Below are 17,294 nucleotides of genomic sequence, written 5' to 3'. Positions count from 1 at the left end.
GTTCAGACAGACTTAGACTGATTACAGATGGCTTGGCAATCTGTATGAGAGTGACTGCAGTCGATCTGAGTCAGTTCTTCGTACAGTCAGATAATTTTGTGACATAATGCTCCTCCCACCCCTAAATGGACCCCTCCCCCAAAATAAATAAATAAATAAAAAAATTTAAGATTGCTTCACCATCTTTGTCCCGTCTCCTGCCTTAACCAACGTCTGGTAAATGTAGTATGCATTTTTTTTCCCACCCTCGGTCTTACAGCTACAGAATAATGCAACATGTTCACAGAAATATGTGAATTTGTAACACCTAAAACAAAGATCAGCACATTTAACAAGTCTCTTATTAAATGTGAAGACACAACATCACCGCTAACTTTTTCACTACAGGTGAAACTAATAGTCATAGTACCCCACTCCCAAAAAACAACTACAAAAATGCTAAAAAGGATTGATGTGATGTGATTGTTGTAAAATGAATAGATTAACAGACAAAATGTAACACACCAAAAAGTATTTTCCATTGTTATTTTCAGAGGTGTGGACTCGAGTCACATGACTTGGACTCGAGTCAGACTCGAGTCATTAATTTTATGACTTTAGACTTGACTTGAAAAAATGTTCTAAGACTTGTGACTTGACTTGGACTTTTACACCAATGACTTGGGACTTGAATTGGACTTGAACCGGTTTACTTGAAAAGACTTGATATTTTACCCCAAATATAAAATTTAACATGCATATTATATAGAGATTGAAAATGTGACGTCATTCACGGGTAGAACCGCAAAGGATTCTGGGAACTCGTGGCAAGCGGTACTAGGCTTTCAATTAAAATCAGTTATACAGCGATAAAAAGAAACACAAAAATGTCAAGAAGCTGTTGTATTATTAACTGCAATAGCCGGTCGCATGACAGCCATGGGAAGCCGACGGGTAAAGAGATCGGTTGTTATCGGATTACGTCGTTGAAGAGAAATTGTTCGAGCCATGTTTCCGAAGTAACAAAGAGGCGACGGGTGTCCTGGATTGCAGCCATTCAAAGATCAAATATAACGTCCCAGAACACTCCAGCTCACAGGTTAGTCTGCTCCAAGCATTTACACAAAGGTCAGTCTGCTGTTGTAGTTAATGCGTCATTTTTCTTAACATAATTGGTGATATAGGTTACAAGCAAGTCTGGCGCTGAACAGAAATTGTCGCGCTATGCTCCTTTATTTATTGTGCATAAATAGTGAATTGTCCTGACACAATATTGCGTTTCGCTTCTGTTATTATGGTACACTGACAAAAACATATACTTTTATTCACAGGATAAAACAGGTTTTTTGTATCACTAATTGCCCAGTACGATTACAGCATACAATATTATTGTCACTGCTACATTTCTGTGATGCTACCAGAAATTATTTCCACTACTAATTAATTACCGTTGAGCTCAAAGGTCCTATTAATAAACGGTTAAGGAATGTGTATTTATGACGACAATTTGTGAGACTGGTAAACTTATGATATGTACGATGGTCTTTCGTTCTACACGGTGCATTTCAAGGTCCTGCACCCATCTGTCGGTAAACTGTACCTGGGCTTGTTGCAGTGACCTGAAGTTACTAAACTTCATGAGTGTATGCACTCACTCCAAGAACCGTATGATTATAAATATGCATATAAATATGCTACGATGAGATAGCTGACTTCATCTAACTAGCAAATGTTGTCCAGGCTACGTTGGTGATGCAGTTTTTTTTAATATGTATGATATTTTTGTCATGCGATTTTAAAGCTGGTCCTACAACCGCATCCAAGAATAACATGCAGCTTATCTCAGAACCGTCGGTGAAAATTATTCTTGGAGCTAGGTTTAATTGAGCTGCATTTTAAAGAGGTGCAATTTTACAATTTGTGTATATTTTCTAAGTTCACTATTTTGTCATGTGTTGAGAAAAACACAGATTTTAAAATTACATGGTCTAATATTTACATTTAGCATAACTGCAACATGCTTTTTTTTTTTTTTTTTTTTAAAGACTCGAAAGGACTTGAAATTCAAAGTTTCAGACTTGAGACTTGACTCGGACTTTTACACCAGTGACTTGAGACTCGACTCTGACTTGCCTGACATTACTTGAGACTTGACTTGAGACTTGAGGATAAAGACTTGAGACTTACTTGAGACTTGCAAAACAATGACTTGGTCCCACCTCTGGTTATTTTCCACTCCAAGCCAGGCAAAATGGTCTAAAGTTTTGACCATTGTAGACATTCAATGTAAAATAGCTGAGGTTTGAGAGTAAAAGGTTAAAGAAGCCGGCTTACTGAGAAACAACAAAAAAGGGGAGTAATTATAATGTGTCCATATGCGTAGGTGTCTCCCAGTGCTGTAACTGGGTTAAACTGATATTTGGGTTTGCATAATGAGTCCCCATCCACCTGAGACCAAGAGAAAGAGACCGACTGCAGGCTAACTTCCAAAAGCTCCTTAGTAAGGTGAATATAATGAGGTGGAATTAATGTGGAGGAAAGGAATATGATTAAAAGAGAAGGAGAGGGGTGGAGAAGTAAAGAGACAGAGGAGAGAGTAAGGAAAGTGTATACTGTATAGAGAGATGCAGCGAGGAAAAAAAACAATTGAAAGATGAAAAATGCAGAGGAGGAACAAAGGGAGTGAAAATATTAATGATTAATGAACAGAAAAAGGCGGGTGACAGAAATAGTGTAAAAAAATGAAAAACACAAAGTTTGGAGGAAGGAAGGGGAAAAAAAGAGGGCACGAGAAAGTCAAATCAAACAGCCTGAAAACACTAGTGACACGTGGATAGGCTCAACACAACAGGAACTCAGCGTAATTGGCAGTCCACAAATATAATCAAACAGTATATGAACGACTTTGGTCTTTGCGATGCATGGCGCTCTCTTCACCCCACCAGTAAGGAATATACTTTTTTCTCGCATGTTCATCACTCTTACTCTCGTCTGGATTATTTTTTGGTCAGCAGCTCACTGCTGTGTGACATTTCAGACACTGAGATTCATCCTATAGCTGTCAGTGATCATGCTCCTGTATCTTTAACACTAATGCACAAGAATAATACTACGCCAAGTAAAAACTGGAGATTTAATATATCACTACTTAAAGATGAAGACTTTATTAAATACTTTAAAAAGGAATGGACTTCATATTTAGACTTTAATGACACTCCCGGAATATCTGCTTCTGTTCTATGGGAAGCAGGGAAAGCTGTGATGAGAGGTAAAATAATTTCTTTCTCATCACACAAAAAGAAAGAAGAAAACAAAAATATTCAGGAATTAGAAAAAAACATCAAAACACTAGAAGAAGCCTACGCGTCCCACCAAGATCAGGAAACATTGAACAAAATATGCAAAACAAAACTAGAATTAAATGAAACTATTAATAAAAAAACACAATTCCTTATACAAAGACTTCGCTTGCAGAATTTTGAACACAGTAACAAATCAGGTCGATTTCTAGCTAACCAGCTAAAAATAAATAAAGAAAAAATAACTATATGTGCTGCTAAAGATTTATCGGGGAACACAATATATGATCCTGGAAGAATAAACAACATTTTTAGGGATTTCTATGAAACTTTATACTCACCACAAATAAACCCATCTAAAAATGAAATTGATCTGTTTCTTGACAACGTAACTCTTCCAAAATTACTAGACAGTCAAGCAATGGAACTGGATTCGCCACTGACGCCAAGTGAACTCCAGGAAGCCCTGATAAGTATGCCCAATAATAAGGCTCCAGGTCCAGACGGCTTCCCTGCAGAATTCTACAAAGAATTCTGGACAATTTTGGCACCAGTATTCCACAGCATGTTGCAGGAAATCGAGGAAAAGGGCAGACTACCACCAAATATGAATTCTGCCAACATTAGTCTCCTGCTAAAACCAGGCAAAGACCCTTTATTTCCCTCAAGCTATCGTCCAATTTCTCTTTTAAATGTAGACCTTAAAATAATCTGCAAAGCTCTCTCAAAGAGATTAGAGAAAATGACCCCCCTCTTAATTCATCCTGACCAAACTGGTTTCATAAAAGGTCGGCACTCCTCAACAAACACTCGTAGATTACTTAATTTAATAGACTACTCATACGATAAAAACATCGAAACCATAATATTATCTCTAGATGCAGAAAAAGCATTTGACAGAGTTAATTGGAAATTTTTATTCGCAACTTTACACAAATTTGGTTTTGGAAACTCTTTCATAAACTGGATAAGAATATTATACAATTCCCCAACGGCTCGTATCAGAACAAATGACCAGACATCCTCCAGCTTCTGTCTCCTGAGGGGCACCAGACAGGGATGCCCACTCTCCCCTTCACTTTTTGCAATTTTTATCGAACCTCTAGCAGCAGCATTTAGACAGGCTACAACAATTAAGGGCATAACATGTAAGAACATAGAACATAAAATCAGTCTCTATGCGGATGATGTGTTGCTTTTTCTGCAAAACACACAAACCAACCTCTCTGAGGTAATTACTTTAATAAACTGGTTTTCAAGAGTTTCAGATTATTCAATTAACTGGCCAAAATCTACAGTTCTCCCCATTAACTGCTCCTTCCATAATTCTTCCTCTGCCCCACTGCAATCCGGAAATATTAAATATTTAGGTATTAATGTCTCTCCTAAGCTTTCAGACTTAACTAAACTAAACCACATCCCACTTCTAAAGAAAGTAGAAGGCGATCTGACTAGATGGAAATCTTTACCCATATCACTCATGGGAAGGGTCGCCACTATAAAAATGATGATCTTGCCAAAAATAAATTACTTATTTTTGATGATCCCTAACAAACCATCACAAGATTGGTTCAGATCTCTGGATTCATATATTTCCAAATTCCTTTGGAAAGATAAACCCCCGCGTATTAGCTTAAAAACGCTACAAAGAACCAAGGATAGAGGAGGATTAGATCTGCCTAATTTTCACCAATACTTCTTAGCCAACAGGCTTCAGTTCATCTCAGAATGGTTAAAACATACCTTCTTAGTTGAGCCCTGGCTAGATGTTGAACAGGCACTATGCAAGGATCTAGAGATTTCAGACCTACCATTTATTAGCTCAAACATCAAAAGACATGAATGCTTTAAAAGTATCAACATCAGCTTTTCTCTAACAGCATGGTGGGAGTTTCTAAAAATAACGGAGTCTTCATTAATCCCTTGCAAACGTACACCTATCTGGAATAACCCTGACATATTACAAAACAATAATATGATTAATTTCCCAGAATGGAGTTGTAAAGGAATTAAATACTTAGAACATATATTAGAGGGAACAGAATTTATTCCATTTGACAGACTAGTTGAACAATATGGGATCAACAAGACAAGGTTTTTAGAATATCAACAAATTAAATCCATAGTAAAAAAGAAATTTAACCTCAGTCAAGTTGAATTACAAACACCACTAAGTGCGGCACATTTTTTTACTCTTAAATCCCCCAAATTATTATCTAAAATATACAGAACACTTTCTAAATTAGATGAATCAATATCCCTTCCTACTGCCAAGTGGGAAGCAGATTTATCAGTCAACCTAGACCAAAACTTCTGGTCTCAGATTTGCTTAAAAACTTTCAAATTGATTAAAAATCCCAGTCTGCAATTAATACAATACAAAATACTTCATAGAGTGCACTATACAGGTCATCGGATGTTCAAGATGGGCTTTACATCTTCCAACAACTGCTCACACTGTCAAGGCAATACACCAGACAATTACATCCACGCTCTTTGGTTCTGTCCACCAGTGCAAAAGTTTTGGCGCGAGATATGTGAAGACTTATCAAAGTGTCTGAAATGTAACATTCCAACTTCCCCCTTAGTGTGTCTACTGGGCAGCTTAGATAATGTCACTTCAGAAAAGAATATAGCCCATATGATCTTCACTGCCCTATGCATAGCCAAGAAAACAGTCCTCATGAACTGGAAAAATAAAAATAATCTTAATTCTAACCAATATAGAAATTATCTATTAGATTACATTAGTCTTGACACAGCCTCTGCCACCACATTAGATCAATTGCTCTGGGCCCCTTTTATCAGCTCCATCACCTAGTAGGGGTGGGGGGGTCATAGTTTGGTCCCGCCTTCACTGTTGTGATTGGTGAGGGGGTAGGGACAGGCTTAGGGCGTCGGGGGGTTCCCCGGAGGCATCTTCCTTGGGGGGCTCAACCCGGGGTAGCGGTCACGTCCGGTTGGGGGCTCTGTTGGCTCTCAGGTGACTGTTTCCTCGCGGCTGCGTGCAGCGGGGCTAGGGGAGGGTCTGTGCTGACGGACGTGGGTTACTGACCTGGCGACCTGGCTGCCCCTGGGTGGGTCCGGGATGGGCGTGAGGTTCTGGGGGCGCTCCGTCTCTGGGCTGGGGCCCGGGCCGGGCCTCGGGGGCTTGGGTCCTGGTTGGTGTGTTGCCGGGGTTGTGGGCGGGTGGGTGCATGGGGGCCCGGCCCTGGAGCAGGGTGCCGCCGGTGCGTCGAGCCGCCTGGGGGGCTCTTCATCTGGTGGGGGGGATGGTCACATCTTGCAGGAGCTTTCTTCTCTTCAGGAACTCTCTGCGGGAGGGGGAGATACAGGAGAGGTGGAGGAAGATCTCAGCCTGGGCGTTTACCGTCTTATGTAGTCTGGAAGATGTGTGGATGGTGGGGTGGGTGCAGTTTTCTCTGTGGTGGGGTTGGGTGGACTGTCCAGGGCTCTGTGGAGCCGGAGGGCGCTACTGCACTGGGCCCCGGTCTGATGGGCCTGGGCCCCCCTTCCCTGGCGGGTCGCGGAGGGTGGGAGTGCCTACTGGGGTCAGCGGGGGAGCTGGCCCCAGGGAGGGGTTACCTGCCCCTCCCTTCCTTCCCTCCCCATCTCCAGCTGCCTCCCTCTTCCCGCTCCTCCACAACCACCCACACATGCAGGGCCTTGGAGTGGGGGTATGTCACCAGGGTGCAGAGGAGGCTACCCCCCCCCCCCCCCCCCCCCGTCCCCTTCTGGCTGCCTCTGCCTCAATTTTATCCCACAACTTAGACATTCACATTATTCACACTCTCATTACACATACATATAGGATCTTGGGGGTGGGCACAATCACGGAGTCCAATTTACCATCAGGGTGTATACCTCACCCCTGACGTCGTTGCCCACCTCTCAATTTTAAATACACTTAGTCATTGAGGGCTAGCAGGAGGGACTATGCGCTTACCTGCTGCTCCATGGCAGGTAGCTCCATGCCCTCCTGGGTTTTAATTGCACCTTAGAACACATATGCATCAACACTACAATGAGCGGGTGGAGGGAGGTTTGGAGTCTTCTCCCACCCCCATTCTCTGCGGCCTGCTGGAGCGGGAGGGCTAGTAGGAGGAGTTGGCCGTCCGACTGCGGTCTGGGGTGTGGGGCCTCCCTGCTGCTGCGGAGTCGGGGTGGTCTGCCTCTCCCCACCGCAGGGAAAAGGGTAACACCACCTGGGTCTGGGTGCAATTCCCCCCTCCAGGGGCAAGGGTACCTAGACCCGGTTTGTAGAGTACGCTTGGGGAGTGTGATTGTGTGTACAGCGTCTCTTTATGTCTGTCTCCACGTTGGTTGAGTGTGGAGTGAGTGCATATGAGAGCATGAGGGTGGGAATGGATGTTTGTGTCTGTGTGTGCCTGTATGTCTGTGTCTATATGTCAGGTTGGGTATCAGACGCCACCTCTCTGGGGACACCTCAGGCCCTCCAAGGTTTGGAGGCCTATCTCCACCCACCACCACTTCCCCTGCCGGTGGCGGACTCCCTCAGGTGTCGGTGTGTTGGTGGTTCTTTGTGTCTGGGGGTGGGCGTCCGGGTACACACCGGCTCACTCCTTGGCGGCCGCTTGTCGGGGCCTGGGGCCTGGGGCTCGCTCGGGCCCCCTTTGGAGGTGGGGTGCCCCCGGCCTCTCGGCCTGGGGCTCGGTCACTCAGGCGCAGCTGGGGGCCGGCGGAGCTCACGGGCGCGTCACTGCAACTCCCCCTGACTTCTGCTCCGCGGCTGCTGGGCGGGCCCTCATCTGGGACTCTCCTCAGCTCTTACTGGAATAGTGGCGCGGCTGCCCCTCTGTTGGTCTTCCATGGTCTCTTGTGTTCTGGGGGCCTCTGGATATCTGGAGTTTTGATCTCCTCCATACCCGCTTCACACCCTGGAGGACGGGGCTGTGGCCCCCCCACACTCCCTAGCAGATCATTACATGGAGAAACCTTTGGAATGCAAGCATGCTGATCCACACAGGTATGCACACATGGGTATTCACAGACGCGGACTAAAGCTTTCTTGGCTGCTACCTCAAAGCACACTGTGCGCTGTCTATCTTGCGTGCTGCACAATATCGTTTATTATTTAGTAAATATTGATATCTATGGCTAGCTAGTTTATTGTGATGGTGCTTTGTTTTCTCTATTATTATGTTGCTCTTTGTTGTTTGCTGTCTCCTCTGTTTGTTTTTTTGTTTGTTTTTTTTTTTTTTCTCCATACAGGTGACCCAGGAGTTCTTTTTTTTTTTTTTTTCTCTCTCTTCCCCCCCCTTCTCACCGTCTCTTCTCCCCTTTGGTTTTCTTTCTTTCTCTCCCCCTCTTTCTCTCATTCATTCCCCCTGTCCTATTTATTAAAAAAAAAAAAAAAAAAAAAAAAAAAGAAAGATGAAAAATGCAGAGGAGGAACAAAGGGAGTGAAAATATTAATGATTAATGAACAGAAAAAGGCGGGTGACAGAAATAGTGTAAAAAAATGAAAAACACAAAGTTTGGAGGAAGGAAGGGGAAAAAAAAGAGGGCACGAGAAAGTCAAATCAAACAGCCTGAAAACACTAGTGACACGTCTGGGAATATACGTACACAGGGATGAACTTGGAGTTGAGAGAAAATTAACATGACAGCTGCACACATGAGAGTGAAGCAAGGAAGAAGAACAGCGTAAGGAGTGATATTTGATATTTATTTGGATCTAGCAGTTAGCAGCAGTGCATGCAACAGAAGCTCTTCAGCTCTAAAAGTATTGATGTAACATGTAAGGCCAGCTGAACGGGAGGCGATTAAGAGAGAATATTTATATTATGGGTAAAGGGGTGAGGATACAAAAGACTGGCTGGCAAGTTAGCAGAAAAAGAACCATTAAAGAGAAAACCAGAAGAAAGACAAAAGTTGCCTATCCACGTTTTGAGATTAGTCACCTTCCTTCAAATCTGCTTCAATATTTCTTCAGATTTTTTCTGTACATGTAGAAAAAACTATTCTCTTAATTTTTTTCATAAAACTCAAATATTTCTTTAAGATTAGGAAGAACTTTTGTAATGTAAAGCAAACACCAGCGACAGAAACAGTAAATTATAATCAGGCAGCATCCTCTAAGGCTGAGACGTGAAGCTGAGAGTGAAATGCAAAAAAAATCAAATTCAATAAGTTTCTATTTGAGGCTGGTTCCACATACGGGTCAATGCCAGTAGACCCAATGATGAAACGTCTGGAAGGGCACCTTTCTCTCTTTATAGAAAAAAAATGTGCTCAAAGCCTGACAATAAGAAAACAAAGTTTAAAGCATTTTTTTATGAAAAATCTACTGATGTGTTTTTTTTTCTTTCTTATAACTCATTTGTTAAAGGATCAAAATTATGAAATGTGTTTTCAGTTTTCTTGTTTCCTGTTTTTTCATTAGCCAAACTTCAGTGTAGCGAATTTCAGCTTTACTCCCTCGTCTAAGTATGGCCAAAATGATAAACCCGAGTCCACAAATTAAATGGTGCGCTTTTATATCCAGTTTATGGTTACAACACAAAACTAACTGGAAAAGTGAAACTGATGGAGAAAACTCATCCATCCGCCCATTCATTCATTATCTTAACCACTTAGTCCTCTGTCACACAGGCCTACAGACTGATTGGTTACCCCCTCAGGGATTCCTTGACTAGTTTGCAAGTGGTTGTTAAAGGTTGCAGGCGATTGCTGCAACCTGTAGCACCAGTTGAAATTGGTCACAAAGAGAGTGGTGCCTCAAAAACCTCCATGTGATCACTTTGGTTGCTAGCAGATTCCCATAGGTAGGTGTAGTATGTATGAAAAGTGCCATCTTGTCAAACATTCACCTTTAACTCTTTCAGCTGTAGTGAAACTTGGAAAAAGTGCAACACAGAGAATGGAAAACATTCGCCTTCACCAAGTAAAAATTGCGCGAACGACATTAGTTTCACTTAAGACAAACATTCTCTGAATGATGGAGATTTTGCGAATTTCACAGAGACAATCACAGCAATCACTCACCTACAGGTCAGAGAATTACCATTTTTCCCCTTTGACTGGTGGTTGCCATATGGTTGTTGAATTTCTAGGTCTATGAGACTGGGGCTTCATGCAGTTTGGGTTTGGGGGAGACCCTGCAACAGATTGCCAGCTTGTCACAGGCCTAAATTAGAGAGATGGACATCAATCAGCCAGTTTTAAATCACATGGAGAGGACACAAGCAGCCAAAAGGGGTTTCATTCAGTCTCAACACAGAAAGACCCCAACAGACCAGCAGATTCAAACCCAGGACTTTCTTGTTATAACACAGCACTAACAGTGCTGTTCTGTAGAAGTATAGGATGTGATTAGGTTGCCATTCCACTCTTTAAAAACAGACAAGCAAAATGGGTCACAGTTGTCACATATCAGACTGATTTTGCTTTGTAAGGAAAAGCAGCAGGCTTGAAATGAGATTCATGAGATTGGTAGTATGTCGTGCTTTTTAGCCAAATATGCCTGATTGCTAGGTCAGACTACCTCAGCACATAAGAAGAAATAAATAAATAAACATAGCAGCTTACACCCTCCCACGTCTGTGGAAAAAAAATTCAGGAAAGAGCATCAGGTATAACACTCCAAAGTCTTCTGCATAGACTGCTACCACAGCAGCTACCTTTAGAAGGCAGAAGTAGGTGATGAAAAGTTATCCAAGAAAGAAAAAGTGATGAAAATGCTCATGATGCTTGAGGGAGTGAAAGAGGAGTCAGTTTGACTATGTGGAGGATATAGTGAGACAGCCTCAGGCCTTGACAGCATGGTAGAGGAAGCAGAGAGGCACTGCTATCCCTGTAGCATCCTGCACCAGCCCGCAAGCTAATGCTAACACCTTGACTTATTAACTTGGAGCATGCACTCAGACTCGGCACACACACACAGATGCCTTCACACTGAGACTCAACCACACACACACACACACACACACACACACACACACACACACACACACACACACACACACACACACACAGCGTTTCCACAAACTTAATATGCGTGCACTTATTTACTGTACACACATGCGCTTTCATTATCATTACATTTCATCAGCACAATGAGCATTAAAAATTGAGACTGTTATAGAATGAATGCTGCTTAGAGACAAATCAAAGTTTAATAACGGCAGAGGGAGAAAGAAGTAGATGCGCACTCTGAATAATTCCCTTTCATGTGTGTGTTTGTGTGTTTTGCCCTGGTGCTGAAGTTAGCTTAATGGGTCTCAGGTAACTGACAGCGCATCTGACCTGCAAAAGGCCTCCTAGAAGAAACACACCGCCTCTCTGTCAATCACACACACACTGAAACAAGGTTCTGCATGACGAAGCAAGGAGATATCTGCCTTCTAGTCTCCTCACTGTCTGTGCGTGTGCGTGTGTTTGTGAGAAAGCATACAGCAAGTATGACTATGTGCGTGTTGCTGCCAGCTGCTTCAGACTAATTGGCCGTTGTGAAAAATGAGATCTAATATGAAAAATTGCAGCCATGTTGATTTATGTCCATTTGAGTTCTCGGACTGTTTAGAAGCCCACAAGATCATATGCAGAAAACACAATTGGAGAACGAGAACTCTTGTAACTGCTTTTACTGCAGTAGAGAGTAATTCATCAGTGTTTTTGCCTTTTGTCAAGGTGTTACAGACTGTAAACAAGTGCCAAATAAATATTTCTTTAAATGGAGTTTGGCGGTGGAAGTGCATTGTTGGTTTGGGCGTGGTGTGCAGCTGCAGTGTATTAAACGCCGTGCCTCTGGGAAAAGTGGTGGAGATATATGAGCTTCGAGTTGTAGTTTCCTGTGCTCTAACCTGGAAGAACAGGCCAGTAGATGCCAGATCCTCAGGGTGCTGAATCAGGGTAAAGTTGTACTCTGTGACAAATGACTCCTCAACTGGAAGTGTCATTTATTGATCAGATGTGATATCAAAATAAAAAACATACAGGTAGACCACTGTTATATGACTATATGAATGGTGCACTGCAAGTACTGTGTAGTGTGTACTTCTTTAATCAAAAATATCTCTGAAATGATTGCAGCTCAGGGGTATAAAGTGTGTAATAACATCATGACACTGAGTAATGTCTGCAGGGGATACAATGTCACAAGTAAAAGCACTTTAAAATAGCTTTACTACATTAACTCTGTCTCCAAATCTCCAAATCAGCAGCAACCTCTGCAGCAAAGTATTTGCTTCAGCAGCAGAGCCAGAAAATTTTTATGAAGTTGATCGGGCTGAGACCATTACTTGCATGGTGCATAAAGATAACACAGGACGTGATCCTTCAGGTCTTAGGCCTACAGCAAATCACTATAGGCACTTTGATAACTTATAACTAGTGCTGTAAGCGTTAATCTTGTTAAAATGACGTTAACGCCATAACCGAAAAATCTCTGTTAGCGAGTTAGCGCGGATCGCCCTGTGCGTGGGGCTGCACAGCGTCAACACGTTAGCTCGTTAACGCATTAATGCATCAAAAGAAAGAGCAGGAAGTTCGATTTGTAACACTTTCAGATGATGTGAAAACACTGATGGCTGGAATATTTTGTCATTAGTGTTAATTAGTCAATGAAGCTCTCAAGAAAGTCAAGTCAAATAGTTGATGTCACTGTTAAAATGTGTGTTTGTGGGAACAATAGCATGGTGAAAGGGTTCTGCAGAACGCTCTGATAGAAAAGGACAAATTAATGACTTTAACAACTGTTCATTGATTTTTGTGGGGTAGCTAGAGGGTTGGCCATACGTCAGTGTGTGGTGTTCATGGCCTCCTCTTGATGCTTTCTTTTACCCAGCAAATATTTCTACACTGAAAAACTATCAGGTGGAGATCTTCTCTAGATGTCTAATCATGGTTAAGAAATACATACTCAAATGAAAGTTTGAGTAAGATGGTGGAGGTCGTGGTGATGCCAGTTGGAGGTCAGACATACAGAAGGAGGTTCATTCCTTCTGTATGTCTGAATTAGAGTAGAGAGAGTCTGTTTTGTTTTTAATCAATAAAGAGACAAAGAGTAGAATACAACAAAATTAAAAAGTTTCTTGAAAAGAGACAAACTCATTAGCAGTGAATCAAACTCTCACACACAGCTTCATGCTTTTGGATCCACAACTGAAATGACTGAATTAATTGACTTGTCGTTTGATTGATCCCGAGTTTATGATGGTAACATCATGACCAGAGTAAGGATAACTGTAAGAGTCTGATTCATTCAGTTCACCATGCAGCGAATGAAACAGAACTTAAATGTATAAAACGGCAGCTTAACTGTGTTGTAATACTCATCTGTGTATTACAAAAAAACCCCCAAAAAGATAAATGCAATTTCTTCCTTGTTATGAACTGATCTATATCTCTCACGTTCAAAGACACAGTATCACGTGATCTCTATGGAAACGTCGCTGACATCTGCCTGGCTCCGGTTCAGTTTTTGGCATTGTTCCATGACCAGTTTGTATCAGAGAGACGACACTGGGGTTTCAGTCGTGTTTGCTTGTCAACCTCTTGACGCTATGCAGCAGGGCACAGTGGGTTGCCTTTGCACAGAAGGTTCCTGCTAAAACATGTAACTAAAACAGCACAAACCGAACTAAAAGTTCAGTGCATATTTGAACGAGTGCTTTCTTTCTTTCATCGTGAGCCGCCGTTGTCACATAGTTACTGAACTCGGCGCTCAGTGTGAGCATTTTGTTTGGGAAATTTCGACACGCACAATCTTTCCACTGTCAGAGAAGACAGTTGGATACACAGAGGATGAATGGACGGTTCAGTGAACAGATGACTCATTGGTCTTTCCTGATTGTAGTCATGTGGAGAAGTCAAGCTGATGTTGTGTTACAGGAAAGTCAGACGCGAAGCTGTGAGTCACGCTGAATGTGTGTAGCGCTCGAGAAGCACAACTTTTCAAACCAACTCCTGCACCCTGACTGCGAAAGATGAAAAACACATGCACGCCATTCTTTGTTCTTCAGGCTCGAGCCTCTTTCTCGCTCTCGTGTTGTGTCGAGAAGGCCAGTGTCATTATACGCGTCTGAAAACAGCCAAGGCCGTTGTCGTCTCCCTTTTTTCTGTTGCCATGGTGAAACTGTAAAGATGTATAGTGCTGATAGAAGAGTGTACGTGTGTGTGTACCTATGTGTGAATGTGTGTGTGTGTTCAAGAAAAGCAATAGATGTAGAGAACAATAAAATTAAAGGTGGAGAAGACAGAAAATAGGCACAATGTTTTTGTGCATTTGTTGTTAGAAGAAATTGTGAGATGAATAATTGGAAACTGAACAATGGCTCCAATTAGCTTCATTGTGTGAAGTTTTGGAGATGAAGCTGGGTTAGTGTCTGTTTTTTTAAAAAATTATATAGCATGTTTGGGTTTGATTATGTACAGAGAGCAGAAAAAGTTAGAAGGCCATGCAATTACTGAAAAAGGATTCATTTGAATGCTGGTGTAAGTGAATACTGAGTACTAGCAGAAGCCAAGGCCACAGGCTTGAAAGCAAAGCGCCTTCTGTATTTTCTTTAGACGGACAAGTGAAAGCAGACCTTGCACATGTTTGTCTGCTTCGCTGAGAGGAATGCAGACCTCAACAAGCTGCACGCACACATCAGCCAGTCACACTTCGATCTGCAGAGACGTCCTTCTGTTCTGTGCCAGTAAATTAAAAAGAGGGCCTGAAAGCCAAGCTGGCTTAAGACACGAGGTGAAAGCAGAGATTTGTTGATCGGTCTGGAGCTCTGGATAAAATATGATGAAAACAAGTTGTCTGTGTTTGTGTTGTACAAGCAATCAATCATGACTGATTGGTGAGGACAAATTGTTTGACTCTCTAATGCTGTCAGGTAAGAATTTAGATTTTCTAAAACCTTGGTTTATGACAACCTCGGCTTCACGTTGTGTTTATTAGTAATTAACATGCCTAATGTAGCAAAGACCTTTAATTCCCACGGCAGCCATAAACAAATGCACGATAGGTCCACATACAATAAAGGCATGAGTCTGTGCTACCTGATTAGATAGAAATCCAGGCATTTACATGTTATTTCTGTCTATTTGATAACCACAACCTTGCTAAACAAAAATATATGTTAAGTAAATGAAACCTCAAATAATAAAATATTGGCAGATTTTTCTGTGGCTCCACAGTTGCAGATGAGAATCCCCTGAGAAGGAAAAACCCAGCTGTATCAGTTGGATTCATTATTAATTATTACAGGCAAATCTTAGTTTTATTTTTATTATTCATTTGAGTCTGTGGAATGTTTTATTTTAAATTCATTGCTTTTATTTCTGGCTTCACGTGAGTGTAGATTTTTTTGTCATTGAGTAGTCCTGTAATATTTAAGTCCCCCTATTAAAAAAAAGGCTCCCTAATGACTAAATAGCACAATTATGCTCATTTTAATTTAAAAGGAGGTCTAGGTGAGAGGCCTTCACTATTTGTGCTCAATACACTGCAAAATATGCATAAAGCGCTCAGCTTTAGTCATTAGATTAAAGAGGGGTTTTTATGTGCTGGCCTGTATTACCATATAAGAGGCGGGTGTGTTTGTGTGGAGTGTCTCGGGATTGCATTGAAGTGTATGACGGCTTCGTTCCTCATGCTGCACACAAGTATACCTTGGGAGTGTGCGCGTGTGTTGTTGAAGTGGCTTGTTCAGCTGTGTTGAAGTGTACTGTCCTTGCTTTTTATGTAGCACATTTCTGTGCTGTTATGAAAAAACGACATTTACACTTTCTTTTCCAGTGACATTATATTGCTTTCAGTTTTTCTGCACGTGACTTGTTGTCCATAAGTGGCACAGATGTTCCTGTACGCTATCTCAGCTGCTTGGTTGTGCCTCAGTGCGCACGCAAGGTCCACATACAGTAAATATCCTGCTACTAAGTAGTACAGTCTGCAGGTCCTATCTGCTTTGGTAGACTCCTGCCTCTATGCGTCTGGTGCTTAGGGCCTGTTCTTGTGCTGCCGTGATCAGAGCCTCTGTGCTGTCCTTTTAGCAGTTCTTTTCTGGCCACTGGTAAGATTTCTTGATGTCAGCCACTTCCTCTATTTGTCAGTGGTTCATCCCATTCAGGGCCTTGGTCGTGTAGATTGCTCCTCTTTCTGTTCCTCACCGTCTGTCTTCAGCTGCCTGAGGCGTTCTTGGAGCAGCTCTTCTTGGGCGCCTGATATATTCACAGATGCTCCATGTTTCATTCTGGATTGTGCCTCTGACACTCACTAATCCTTGCCCTCGCCATTTGCAGTGCTCATAGAGCCTCAGGGTGCTGGACTTCCGGTTGTGAGGAGTTTTTGTTTCTTCACATCAGTGGCATCTCTCTCCTCCTGTGACCAGCTTGGTACGACAGTGGGGTATGTGCTGAGCAGTAGAGAGGATGTATTGATGGCTTGGATCTTATTCCTACCATTCAGCTGGCTTTTTAAAACCGTCTTATCTTCTGGAAGTACTTGTGACTGACCTTTGTGCATCTTTATCATGGTTTCCCTTGGATTGTGGGATACCCAGGTACTTGTAGCTGTCCCATATATCTGCTATTCCTCCTTCTGGTGGCTCCACCCCTTCAGTCCAGGTTATCTTCTCTCTCTTTTTTACCATTTGGCCAATATACCCACTTATCCAGGCTAAATGGCATCCTGATGTCCTCGCTATCGATCCTGATGAGGAGGATTGGTGAGTGTGAGGTGACTGATGGTCACTCCAGTCCTGAATTTATATCTGTATCCAGTCTTAGTGATGAGCAGGCTTACAGGACTGACGCCTGTGCAGAACAGCAGTGTGAACAGTGATATATTTTGCATTTGATGGTGACACGTGTGGTTATTACCAGGTACTTCTTGGTGAGTTTGGATGTTGGCTTTCTGCTCATCCATAGTTCTCACATGTGTGGCATATACCCTCTCATTGGGTCGGCATATGTGATACATAATAGCATCTCTGCATCAGTTCTATATTATCAGCCGTTGTCCATGGATGCTTTGTTCCAGTAGCCTACTTCCCATCAACA

At 42.3% G+C, this 17,294-nt stretch overlaps 1 protein-coding gene across 1 annotated transcript in view; it reads left to right on the top strand.

The window, feature by feature from the left end:
- Window positions 1-17,294, top strand: part of celsr3 (cadherin, EGF LAG seven-pass G-type receptor 3) — a 140,702-nt gene that overhangs the window by 75,918 nt on the left and 47,490 nt on the right. The gene's annotated exons all lie outside the window — the stretch shown is intronic.

This window comes from Diplotaxodon limnothrissa, linkage group LG20 (genome assembly GCF_057381915.1).
Source record: "Diplotaxodon limnothrissa isolate DT_005_m linkage group LG20, D_limnothrissa_male_GT1.1, whole genome shotgun sequence".
Classification (NCBI taxonomy): domain Eukaryota; kingdom Metazoa; phylum Chordata; class Actinopteri; order Cichliformes; family Cichlidae; genus Diplotaxodon; species Diplotaxodon limnothrissa.
The sequence above is the reverse complement of the archived record's forward strand: the minus strand, read 5'-3'. Positions and strand labels throughout refer to the sequence as shown.